Raw genomic sequence first — 14142 nt, 5'->3', positions numbered from 1 at the left:
ACCGCCCGAGAAAATGTAAAAATAGTTGAGCTTAATCGCCTTTAGAAGACTTGAAACTATGTCCAGAGCATAAAAAGGGAATTCATTTTTAAGAGGCTATGCATATCATCATGAATTCACAAGGGCATTTGCAAGAATCATCCCAGGATTAATAAAATCACGTTACCGCATTTTTCCTTCATTGTTTGGTCCGCACACAAATCCTTGCAGGTCATCCAAAAAATTAACAAATGAGGTTGGTTCTGCATTCAATTGCATCTTGATGCTGCCTCAAAATATTCTGATGTAAATTCAAGTTTCACATGATATTTTACCGCCGGATAATTAACATATTTTTGGCTTTCGGCAAGTGCCTTGGTCCTCCCCTCTAGCATCTCAAGGGATTTATTGCTGACAGTGTGCTTTGCGTGACGATCAGTGGTCAGGCGTCTGCGTGCGTGGGCTGGGATGGACATCGGGATGGGTTGTTAAGGAAAAGGGCATCGGTCTGTGCTTAATAACAAAGTCAATGTCAATCCCCAGGCCACTCCGCTCTTTTCTCCCGGGGAATCGTGTTTGCGTTTTGTGGTTATCTTGGGTGATGCGCTCCATCCCCAATACTACAGTACAGTGAGACCACACACAAGGCAGGTGACACTGTGGACATCATCAGTAAATATTTGGTTACTGATTTTTACCAGCTTGAGCTAACTATATTTATACCACTTTGTCCACACAGTTCATCTTACATCACAGGGTGTAACCTCAAATACAATGAACCATCATAAACTCCTGACCAATAGTCGATGCAGGTTCACTTGCAGTCATAGCAGACGACAATTCATTCATACAATTAGAGTCACTCAAGTCAATTTATTCAGTGCGTTACTTTAGAACTTATTATTGCCACAATTGTTAGAAGACATATCCTTCCCCTTTCCTAATGCAGTCAGTTGGCCGCGCCCCCGTTCGCAGCGCTCAAAAAGCGTTTCTCTCTGCGTTGCGCTGCTACTGTCACCTATCGGTAAAAATTTGGTACTAACTCGCGCCATATTTGTGGCAGAGACTAAAACCTCTGTAGCATGCACGACTGTTCGGGGAGAGCGATTGATCAAAGATGGCGAAATTGTTAGTTATTGAAAGAAAAAATTGGTGTTTATTTCATCAAATTCCAAGCAAAATCAACCGAGTTTGATCAATTTTTCGAAAGATGATATTTTCGCAATCTTCGCTGAACATACCTCTCTCAAAGATATTTTCCCACTTTGCGACGATATTTGGTAAATTGATTTTTTGGTGGTTGACCAATCCTAAATGAATTCATATCTTTTAAAACATTTGAGCACCCGGTTTCCTAAATATTTCTTTTTTGGCACTTAATTTGGTGATTTATCGAAGAAATCTCATTAATATTTGGAAATCCATGTAGAAATTAGGTGATCGAGTATTTTGCACGGTAGTAGATAAAGTATGGAATTAGTGAAACCTTGGAAACACTGATAAACTTTGTAATATTCAATGTAAACCATGGAATCACTGTGCAAATAGCGCGGGAAATCGGGTGCGTTCCTTCCACGATTTATACCCTCCCAACTGACAGTCTCGTCCCAGCTGACTTTATTGATAGCAATTTGCCAGTTAGTTCAGAAGCCAACATTTTTAATGTGGAGGATGACGTCATCAATTGGCAATGCGCTGTGGTCGTTAAAATATTTTATTTCTCTTCAATGGAAGCAAAAATTAGTTTTTATGATTGTTTTGTATTTCATAGACGATAAAGTATTATGCTCGGTACTAGATGCACGAGATCATAGGACAAACACACACGTGAATAAAAAAAACCGCTTAGAACTGGTGACGTCACAAAGATCTCTGCATCCCTCGATGCGTACTGGAAGATGTAAGAAATCGCTCACGGCGAAGGAAATTTTCATCCGCAAACTTCGGTGATAAACATACATGACTAGGCTTCTTTTATTCATCGTTTGTTATAAAATATCAGTCAATCATAGACAATTAGGCCTAGACATAGTCGTCAACCTTATCCATGCATAATGCATGACAGGCCCCCAACTTCCCAAGCAACTCGTCTGATCGAAAAGGCCCCGCGTGGTGGTGGCGTATTTATAAGCGGAGCGCTATTGGTCCATATTATGGGTGTGTGGTGGGCGTGTCTTCCCATATTTGGGAGATCAGTACTGTACACTGGAGGCGAGGTACAACTGGGTTGTTTTAAAATATAGACTATTGAATCGGATATGCGACAGATTTCTAAATTACCATAAAATTCCGATCTGATCATGTAAGAATAAGCTCCAAATGTTGATTCGTAACCACGTTAGGTTCGAATGGCATTATTTCATGTTTTTATGCATTTTAAGGAGTGTTTCCAAGGTTTATCAGTGTTTCCAAGGTTTCACTAATTCCATACTTTATCACCTACCATTTTGCACTGACAATGACATCACCCATTAGGTTGAGGGGTTTCCATTCTCAAAGTAACTCTTGGCGTGGGGGCTTTCCGTCTAAAAATAACATGGCGTTGCAGAGGGCTCAGTGGGTGGCCTAACAATATATAGCGGCCAGTACAAATGCTATCCGGTTAGCGGTGGCGTTGGTAACCAATTTGGAAAGAAACGCCGCAGCAGACGAATGTGGCCAGTAACCTCTAGTGAAATGTTGGAAACCCAATGCATAAGCGGCATGGGCACTTTTGCGCTTCTTGACCCCAGCCTGCCATTGCACCAGGCCTTTCGGCATGTTCATCTGTTGCAGTCTTGCTTGTTGGCTTGCTCAACGTCACACGCCAACAGACAGTGTGACTGATGAGCTGTAGATAAAACAAAATTTTATACAAGACATTTTTTGAAGATTAAACAAAATGTCTGTGCTTAGTCAGATCTAGTTCTAACCTGTTTTGCTATTATCAGTGATAGCCTGCATGGTAAGGAGGAAATCATCAGCTGACCACTTGAACCAATTCAAGTTTCACATGTATAAGATTATTTATCCATTTAGTTCATGAGTAAGAAAGGAGTACATTGTATATGCTTTTTGGAATATTTAAAAGAGAGTTATACCTCACAGGAAATCGGTGAGTTTGGCTCCAATTTGTTGTTTATTCATAACCAATATGTTCAATTCATACTTAATATACATCTTTGAAATTGTGGGGCGAAAGTGGTGCATCTATTTCGGTTGAGCAAAGATTCTATTGAACCTGCGTATTCAATCAATTTGGTAGTACATGTATGTACTGGGGATAGCTAGGTTGAAACCTGACTCTGAACAGGGTCAATAATGGTACTTAGTTTACCCCCAGAAGAAATGACTGAACATGTCATCAGATCATCACGCTCTAAAAGGTCGGTGTGACCAGAGTCTTTCAAAATAAAGAGTCAGGCAACACGGGAACGTATGACTTCAACATCAAAGCCACCACCCATTTCGAAAGACGCGCGTAGGGACGGGGTTTTCTTGGGTCATGTGGTACACCCAAGCCAATTCCGCATGCCCAACGAGTTTTACAGCTTGTTTGATTTCGCGTTCACGGTAAAAAATCCAGAACACAAACATTTATGATGTTTACATCAATTTTTGAGTCACCTCATAAGAAACAATTTACATTACATGTGCCAAGTTTGCTATTGATAACAACCTAATTATGGATTTTTTATAACAAATTGTAAAGCGATCAGTGATCAGCTTAACTGCGATTTGATTATTGTTATGTTTGGCAATTAGCAGATACTCAACACACATGCCTGAATTCTAAGATCGTTCACATCGATATAATTTGTATTCTATGTATTTGTAACGCGATAAATCATTGTGTACCTCATGTGCCGAGTAAATTTTTTTCGTTGAACTTTGGTGTCATTCCATCATTGTTTTGCACCTCAGCTCAGTTTGTAGCTGAATTAAAAAGGGCTTCATCATGGCTTCCAGTTAATTGCCCGAGAGAGCTGTGGGATCAAAAGAAACTTGTCGTGACCTGACTCTTTATTTGAAAGACCCTGGTGTGGCTTCGTGTTTTTTTTTAAAACAAATAGATCGACTGATAAGTACACTAAAGATAGTGAAAAAAACGACATCTATTTCAATGTTGAGCCCCTCCCCCTCCCCCGCAAAAAAGACAAATAATTGAAAGTTACAATTCAAACAAAAGACCGGCGTTCTATTAAGCGGATGCATGCGCATGATAAAAACCAGAAAAAAAACAATATTCATTCCAGATTCACCAACATGAGATCATTTCTTGAATATCGTTCCTGAATAATCAACAAAGGTAAAATACGATATTATTGCCGCCTGATGCGATTCCTCATGTTTTACATTGACATCGCGTTAGCAAAACCATATTGTCCGGTTTTACTCGACGTCATGTCTCGGATTGGTCTGTTTTCGATTTCATGAAAAATATAATCCAGCTGACTTAGACCGGTGAAACTATAGCATGAAAATAGTAAAGCAAGTGTCTTTCAACATGTTTAATAAATTCACCTATAATATCAGTTTCTTGCATCTACTCGTTATTGACACCTTTAATAGTTGACTCTTTTGTAGTGATATTTATCTAGTTCTCCTGTAGTGTATTTTATATATAATTCATAAAGACATCCATGGCTAATTCTACTAATTTTCATGTTTAAAAATATGCAATATCACAGTTCACGAAATCACTATCTAATTTCTCTATCGTCAATTTCGAAATCCTTATCCAAATTTCTTAATTAAAATTTTTATTTCACGAATATTTCAAAATTTATTATAAGGAAAATATTCTGTGGAAAGTAAATCGCTCTCTCTCTCTCCCTGTTTCATTTAGTTTTACTTAACATAGAAGCTACAAATGATTTGAATGTGTTGAGTGATAGAGTAGGCCTACCTGCCCATAGAAACCCAGTTTTATAAGTTTTTCCAGTGGTGGGTGTAGGTGATATAGAGGTTAGAATTTTAGCATAGGAGCTCTGTAAAGGAGTACAAGTATTAATGTATGCATACATCTTGAACGGTAGGATTTAGACCCTATAAATGTATTACCAACAGATAGCAACATGGTGCCTCTGAGTGAGACCAGCGTGTTTTTTATTTGTTTTTAAGTGGCAGTGTGGTCGAAAATGACTTTATAATGTATTTTGTCTTGATTTGCCTTGATTCCGTAGAAACCAATTTAAAATCTCATTTCCTACAACATATCAAAAGGAGGCTTTTTAGATCACTGCTCTGCTATGTGACCTGGATTTAAAACCTACTTCACTCGTTTGGCCCTGTTTACCTTCTCTGGACACTGCGCGCGTAAGTTTCGATGCAAAGCATATTGTTGTTTTTGAATGAGACACAAAAACGCTATATTTGCCGAGATATTAGACCTCTGATCCAGAAGTATTAAGGTAGCAGGAAGGGTTGGGCGTTTGTGGTTTCTGAGTCTGAGGGGGTTGGTGTCTGTTGACTGTGCTTTAAGAGAGACTAGGCATGGCGCCAGTCTCTCTTAAAGCACAGTCAACCAGGCATTTGGTCTCAGTATTTGGGTTTTGATTGCCATGACTGTACCCCTGTAAAAGTCAGAGGAGGAGAAGTTTGGAATGATGAAAGCATTGAAGAAGAAGAAATGTTATTATTGAGGAAAGCAAAATTTATTATGAGACTAGAAGGCAGTGTCCTGACTTGATTATTTTGAAAATGGCGGTCTGAACACATAAAAAGGTGGACCATGGCATTTTATCGACTTTGAAGTGTTCCGCAGTTAAAGGGAGACTATAGGCAGCAGCTAGGTAGGCAAGATAAAGTCATACAAATTTGCCAATAGGGGTCAGTCATATCTCTAGGCATGGCGCCAGTCTCTCTTAAAGCACAGTCAACAGGCATTTGGTCTTAGTATTTGGGTAAGTACAGAATCAAGGCAGCTCAGAGAGCAATGATTGAACGATGCTGTGGACAAGTCCAAGGATACTGCATCAGTCACGACCAACTTCTCATCAGAAAGCGTCACCACCAGCATATTCAATGTTCAGTCCCAACCTGTATCAGTCCAATGCACGCCTGTCATGGTCAGCAGTGGTCAGCTTAGCGCGATATGGAACATTCTTCCGAAACTCAAGCGAGGGAAGTCTGCTCATTAGCCTATCTCGCGCACTGCTCCTTCTTGTCAAACATCGTAGTGAAATCGTGGTACAGTGGGGCGTCCTCGAGGATTGCAGCTGGTCGTACAGACGTGAGGTGGAATGTGGGCGGTTGCACTTCTTCGTTGATGTGCGATGGCAGATAGCACAGTTGTTGCGTTGCATGACAGCTGAAAGTGAATGTGATATCATAGAACTGAGGCGTTTGCAATGAGACTATAGGTGAAGTAGAAGCAAAGAGTGAAATGGGCCATCTTCCAGTGACTAATATACAGAGTAAGGGCACTGGGTGTTGTTAGATTCAGCATTGAATGTATTCCTCGTACAAGCGTGAATAGTGTGGACATACAGTGAGAGGTGAGAGACCCCTATTGACTACTTCTTGTAATTTTATCTTGGATATTATATTAGTATTGAACTTCTAGCCATGGAATATGAAGAAATTGAAGTTGTAGGCATGGAATATGAAAAATTATTCAACGGTGAAAGACATTATTCCATGAGGCTCAGTGAGCACTGTGTGTAACATGGTGGAGGCAGCGGAGATAATAACTGTGTCGAAAGTATTGTTATAGGGCCTTCCCTAGGCCCTTGGGGTTAAATTTACAATCCGCGATTGAAAAGACGTAGTTTGATCGCATTCAACTATAAATCCATTGAACAGTTGTGTTCCTTTAGTCAACCGATGACCTTTTGTTGGGCCATGATCGGGGATTGTAAACTGTAAATGTACTATGGACTGGGAGACGGGGGAAACACAAGTGAAATAGACCAAAACAAGTGATTTTGGGGCTTTGGTTTAGACGCATGCCCACATGCGCCATGCGGGATTATACGGTTCATGTGAACTTGTTGACATCGACATGATCTAGCTAGTGCTGTTATTGGTCATGGTACATGGTAGGCCTAATCATCATGGCTATATGTTTCAGGAAAAGCTCGGAGTAAAATGAACTGCCGATGAATAATGATGTTGTTCATGTTTACCATGTTTACTAGGGCTTGTGGTATTCGACTCGATGACTCGACGACGCGATGGCTCGATGACGCGATCGTTGCTATGGATTTTGCTAAAATACGGAATCCCATGATCCTGGTCTCCGGGCTACCGCTGTAACAGCAGAGGTTTTAGCTCGGCCTTCCCATACCCAGCTACGGTATGTAGAAGGATGTGCCCCCCCCCCCCCAGCCATGGCCACTGAAGATTGGTCCCCGCGATTGATTTTGATATTTAAAGGACTCGCGGAAGTTTCATAGCATGCAAAATGACCGGAGATTTAATTGACAAACAAGCTTCTAGTGGCCAATGTCAGATGTCATGTGGTAGTCTGTCAACAATCGGAATTTCGCACATGTGCAGTTTTTTAGACTCAGTCACTCAGTCCCTCTTCCGCCCCTTGACATCTCCCCCCCCCCCCCCCCCCCAATACATCAGCCCCTATACATGCTTTCCGAAATTGGTGGCTTGCATTGGAACTAACTTTTTCCCCCTTGTCCGTCATTAAAGGCATCCAAGTGTGTTGGTCAACCATGACTATCTCCTTTGTCCCTCCACCACAGGCCTAGTTTCCCCTTATGACATCACTATTTCGGACACTCAGCGCCCCATTTCTGGAATGGTGTATAGGACATTTAATATTGCCGTGCTGAACGGATATCCAGAGCCAACCTTGTCTCCAGGAACTCGCGTGTCATTTTAACATTGGAATTTCTGCTCGTAAAGAACCTGGGTAGGAGGTTGATCTGAACCAGCTCTATTTAGGTGTATTCAGCTGTATTGACGGTAAGCTTGCATAGCAACATGGCGCATGGTTTTATCAAAAATGCGAACTTGTAGGAAACGAAAAATGGTCGGATTAGATACGGTGAAAACAGCTGGAAAGGGGTTGGTAATGATCGGTTCTTTTTTATTTTCCTCCACTTATGATTCTATGTATAAATTACAGTCCAGGCAGTGATATTCTTTAAAAAGATTCCAACTTGATCGCGTCATCGAGTCATCGCGTCGTCGAGTCATCGAGTCGAATACCACAAGCCGTTTACTAGTACATAGCCATAGGGTATGCACTGGCCAGTTCACTTTCTGCACGTCGTCATGGTCATGTACGTGATACCTTGCATATTTTGTTTTTTGAATGCGCATGCTTTTTGGGCAAAATCATTTGTACCAACACTAATGAATAATGTCTTCTTATCCCTATGACTCCATACACAGTGAGGGCATTGTCCCATTCCCATCAAATGGTAACTTGTACCGTATTAGGGTGGAAGTTGGGGAGCAGATACCTACCGTTGCACGCCTGTCATAATCAGCAGTGATGAGCTTAGCGCGATATGGAACATTCTTCAGAAACTCAAGCGAGGGAAGTCTGCTCATTAGCATATCTCGCGCACTGCTCCTTCTTGTCAAACATCGTAGTGAAATCGTAATGGAAAACGTCTGGCTTTGCGCCAGACGTTGAGACTAATAAGTGAAGAACTAATAGGTAAAGAACTTCTACTTGCGCGAGACTGCTCTGATAAAATTATCATTGCAGAGACTACGGTGACGTACACATATATTTTTTACAATCAAAAATGCCCTCAAAAGACGACATGGAATGATTATTTTATTGATATTTCCTACTATATACCTTCCAATTATCACTTTATACAAATAGATCGGCGTTAGGTCGCATGCTTTTCTTTCCTGGTGACACTATAAAGCAAAATAGTTGCAACCCCGTAAATGCGCTATAAGTCCAATAATAAGTGACGGTGACCCGTTATAAATGTTTCGCCAGCTTCGCTTTTTTGCCGATACGCGGCGCGTTGGGCCCTTGCGTCGAGCAGCAGTGATGATCAGTCATGTCAGTGGCATCACGCTAACTTGTTACCATTGTGTGTACAGCGATGCCGTATGAGTGAGTAATAGCTTGAAATAGATTGCATACAAATGCTTGCTGTATTCTTTGCCAAGGTAATGACGCGCCTTGTCTGGAAATTAAGCAATATCAGTACATTGAGGGTCAAGACGTGAATATGGAAATGAAACATGTTGTGGTAATTTTATTGGTGCACTGAAAAATATGGATTTGTGATTGAAAAATTAATTTTCTCAGGAAGTACAGAAGAATTTCGTTTTGAGACTGAGAAATTTCACCCCTTTTAAACGCTTTTGATTCTCAAAGAAAAATTGCTTTGAAGTCGGAAATAAAAGAATAAAGAAATTAAAAAAGTTCGGTTACAATGTTGGGCACTAGAAAATATGGGTGTGAGACTAGGATATCAAACATTTCGTGGACGCTTTTTAGTCCTATATATGGCTTTGAGGCTGAGAAATACAATTTCTGTGGACATTTTTTGGTCCACTGAGTGATCATTGTAATGTGGCGTTGAAATAGAGAAATTAAAATTTCGACTGAAATTTTAATATCTCTATTTCAGGAATTTAGCGTTTCGACGAAATTTGTTCCTGAAAAAATATGAGTTGGGAAAAATAAACTTTTTTTATGACGTTCTTAGGTCCACTAAAAAATATCGCTTTGAGACTGAGTAATCAAACAATTTTTATTGACGCTTTTTGGTCGTCAAAGAAATATGGCTTTAAAGTTGAGAAATATGACATTTTGGTAGACATTCTTTGGTCCACTGATGAGGAACATGCCATCGATATCAAACAAATATGTTTTTGGAAATTTTAAAAATTGATTTCGTCCACTGAGAGAAATGGCATTGAGCACATTCGGTAATTTTTTTCCTATCGACAAAAATGCAGTGAAAGTTGACAAGGGATTTCGATGTATAGAAGTGATATGACTTTTGCGGAAGAGAAAATTTTAAAGAGCCTCCACAGTCAAGTAATTTTGCTTATAGTTTGTTATTGAACTGGAAATCGTCTACAAAGAAGTTTCATAAGAATTTTATCGAAATTGTCCGCAGAGAAAATAAGGAATCAATTTTGAAATGGAGGGAATACATTATACGGTGATTTTGTCGACAAAGAAGTTTGATTAGAATAATTTTTTGAAATGTTTTTGAATTGAAATTGTCCACAGAGAAAATAGGAAAAAACTTTTTGAAGTGGATGAGAGATATTTGAAGAGTGTATAGTACCACACCGAAAATTTTGCTGATAGTTCTATTTGAAATATTATTGAACTGACATTTTGGGAGTTTGAAATTGAAGAGAGAGCGCTTTGAAAGCGCTTTGAAATTTGATAGGAATATGCGTTATGAAACATCCTGAACGGAAGTTGTCCGCAGAGAAAATTGGGAATCAATTTTGAAATAGAAGCAAGAAGCTTTGATATGATTGAAGGTTGAGTAGAATATGTACTTAATGAAATCGTCTACAGAAAAATTTCGGAAAACATTTCAAAAGGGAAGAGATAGAAATTTGAAAGCGAATATTTCCACAGAGAATTTCGATTAAAATGTTTTTTGACATATTCTTAAACTAAAATTGTCCACCGAGAAATTTGGAAAAGATTTCGAAATGGAAGGAGAGAATTAAATTTCAAGAACAAAGCACTTTATTGTCCACAGAGAACTTTGACTCTTAGATATTAAGAAATATTCTTGAAAAGAAATTGTCATCACAGAAATTAGGAAAACGATTTCTAAAGTCACTCAGCTCCCGGACTATACTATCTCATTGCTGTATGACTTGGTTGAGTCCATCAATCCATCTTTAATGAAATTACCTGAAGTGCACTGTAGGATATCTCTAATCTGTCGTGCAGTTGTCGTTTGGCACATTGACATTGCCAAATGCCAATTGCCTGGTTTTGAACTAAACCGTTATTTAATGATGGGAACTCCGACTGTGGAATAGAAGGTGACGGAGGGGACGGCAGACAGTCTGGTAATAATGCTGTTGATAATACCAATGCTCCTTTAACAGTTTTGTAATTTGAAGTCTAATTTCTAGTAAATGGTTCATTTTCTCATCGATGTGTTTGTTTCGGCAAACATTTAACAGCGTTAAATGGACACTCTAGGCAGCTGCTAGGTAGGCAAGATAAAGTTACACAAAGTCGACAATTCGGGTTGTCTCCCATCTCACAGTACGTCAAAACTATTCAGGCTTGTACAATGGATATTGGGTCGTCGCTAACGCAGTGCAGAACCTTATTGGCAGTTTTTCCGTGGATATGTCTGTGGCAGCATGGCCTAGCAACCATGCCTAGCAACGGCCATTTTTACTTAGAAAAAACATTTTTCATCATTATTTTCGAAATTCGCTTCCTACGAATTGTGCGGAATACATCAAGCCTCTTTGTCACCGATTTTCAGCAAAATCGGAGTAAAAGTGTAGGCGGTGAATCGATTTGTTTCAGCTCAGCGGCTTCGGCCGATCGGGAATGCTATGCAAAACACCATTCTGTATACGTGACCACGCACACGAAAACATGCCCCAATAAAATCGCTTATTTCACCCAACAAAACCACAGACAATCAAATATCTCACGCGTATCACGTAACTAAGACTCTTATTAGATACATATTTCTGTATCTCTCCTTTTCGTTGTGTTATTGTTTCATAATCACCGATGGAAGTTGGGAATTTTCGCTAAATGTCAGCGTGCGATCGCCATTTCCTGACGTGTTTACAACTTTGTCAGAGGCGGAGCGTAACTCAAAAATTAGCATCCGGAGTATGTATATTCAAGCTGACGGCGCCGACTTATTCTTTCTACAATTGAATGTTAATGATTGTAAATCAGCAGGCGTGACCTATACATGTTCCAGACTCCATGTCACGTGGTTAGCCCGTCTGCTGTGTCCAATTTGCACGCCAAAGAAATCACAACAAATTCAAATCTCAGGCTGCTTGTTGATTGGCTGCAGACTGAGTGAACAGGCAATATCCAAATCGCATGCCGCGAAGTGTGTAGCCCTTCGCAAAATAGTGCAGACAAACATTATCAAAAAAGGGTACTGACCGAATATGACGGATCTTTTTAATGGAATCTCAATTTCTAAACATTTTGAAATTTTCTATCGAGAGAAAATGCGATATTTTTGCTGGATAAAGTATTACAATTTTCTTGTAATAGTGATTAACATTTGGGGCCAGGATAATCATTGGAGCATAGTAAAATGTGGAATGATTAGCCTGGCACGGCGAGGGTGTGCTGTGTCCAGGAAATGGCGGTAAATGGGTTGTTCTCGGGCCGGGTTTCTCTAGCGGACTGATATCCGAGTTCGTCACCATAAGCGATGATATAGGTCTGTTTGTTCACTAGAAAAAGATGCGTGTCGAAGTGTCGAAATATGTAATGAATAATATTTCGAGATGGTTTTTTAGTGACATTCCGTGCATCCTCCCGTGTTGCGACGACCCATATTAGCCTAATGGCTTGTATATATGTAGTGCTGAATCTAACATGACCGAGTACCCTTACTGTGCATATGAGTCACCCGAAGGTGGCCAATTTAACCCCGCTGCTCCTGCCTATAGTCCCCCTTTAAGGCGTGAATGGTATATCGTACTAACATTGTTTGAAATGCGGTTGGCTTAAGCATTTTGAAATATATTTCAAGACGTGTACATTAATTCTGAGTCATTTCAGTATGTGTCTGTCACAAGTTTGCAAATACATGTAATTGCAAACTATTTGTTTTTATAACAAAATGCAAACTGATCAATGAATGCACGCTGCGGGTTGGTTTTTAGCAGCTAATCAAAAGTTACTAACACTACTGTCTGAATTTTTGGATCGTTCACGTCAATACTAGTCAGCAATTTATACTCGGGAGATTTTGCAAAGCCCCTGAAACTCGTACGTGAACGTTGAATTATTGTTGTAATGTCTAATTTTTAGTGCATTTTAGCTGCGTTGGTAGCAGACTTAAAGTGGGCTTCATCATGGCGTCCAGTAAATTATAAATACATATTGTCAATATATCTTTAATCTTGTAGCCATCTTCCTCAGTGGACCAGCAAATGTATACAAAAAAAAAATATTTCTCAACTTCATAGCCATATTTCTTTGAGGGCAAAAAGGCATCCAGAAAATGTTCAACTTCTCATTAATCAGTGGACTAAAAGTTTATTTTTCCAAACCCATATTTTTCAGCGCACAAAACGTATCCACAAAAATGTTTCTTCTTTTCTCTCTTTCAATGTGACATTACTTTATTGTAGACCACAATATTGTCCACAGCAATTCCTATTTCTCAACTAAAGCCATGTTTTTTCTAGGACTTTAATTAAAACCTTTTAGAAAATGTTTAATTTCCTAGTTTCACACCCATATTTTTCAGTGCCCCAATATGTTTTTAATTGCTCTATTTCAATGCCACATAATAAACTCAGTGGACAAAAAATGTCCACAGAAAATTTTATTTCTCAACTTCGAAGCCATTATCTTTGAGAACCAAAAAGCTTCAGAGAATGTTTAATTTCTCAATCTCACAGCCATATTTTCCGTGGATAAAAAAACGTCTCGTTATTTTTCAGTCTCAAACCAATATTTTTAACTGTACCAAAACCATCCAAATAAAGTTTCATTTCTCTTTACTCAGAGGACCAAAAGATGTCCACAGAAATATTTATTACTAAACTTCAAAGCCATATTTTTGGAGGACTAGGAAGCGTCAACAAAACGTTTCATTTCCTAGTCTCACCCCCATATTTTTCAGTTGACCAGAAATGAAATGTCCACAAAAATGTTTTATTTCTCAACTTCAGCGCCATATTTTTTGGCGGACCAAAAAGCTTCTACAACATTTCTAATTTCTCACTCTCAGAGCAATCTCAGTTGACCAAAAAAGGTTAAAAAATGTTTTTCCCTCTTTACATTTTCGCATATTTTTGTTGTTTATTAGCAGTTCAGTAAGTTGTCGGTGCTTAATGTGCTATGTTAGGGTATCGTATAGTTTCACTTGTTGTCACCTAATGGACTATTCATTACTTATCAATTTCGACCGACTACAACGAGCTTTACAGCAGGTTTATATACTACGTTCGTGGTAAAAGTCGGAAAAACTCCAAATATCTCGAAGTCTGTGATCAAAAGTTGACATGTTTTGATTGAAATCAAATTTTACTGAC

At 39.3% G+C, this 14142-nt stretch overlaps 1 long non-coding RNA gene across 1 annotated transcript in view; it reads left to right on the top strand.

Annotated features, from left to right (window-relative positions):
* The first annotated feature begins 2939 nt into the window (after window positions 1–2939).
* Window positions 2940–14142, top strand: part of LOC135499146 (uncharacterized) — a 64418-nt gene continuing 53215 nt past the window's right edge. The window contains exon 1 of the long non-coding RNA XR_010449264.1: window positions 2940–3073. This is a non-coding gene — a long non-coding RNA (uncharacterized LOC135499146). The remainder of the gene's footprint in view (window positions 3074–14142) is intronic.

This window comes from Lineus longissimus, chromosome 14 (assembly GCF_910592395.1).
Source record: "Lineus longissimus chromosome 14, tnLinLong1.2, whole genome shotgun sequence".
NCBI classification, from domain to species: Eukaryota; Metazoa; Nemertea; class Pilidiophora; order Heteronemertea; family Lineidae; genus Lineus; species Lineus longissimus.
Note: the sequence above shows the minus strand (reverse complement) of the source record. Positions and strands in the feature narration are given on the sequence as shown.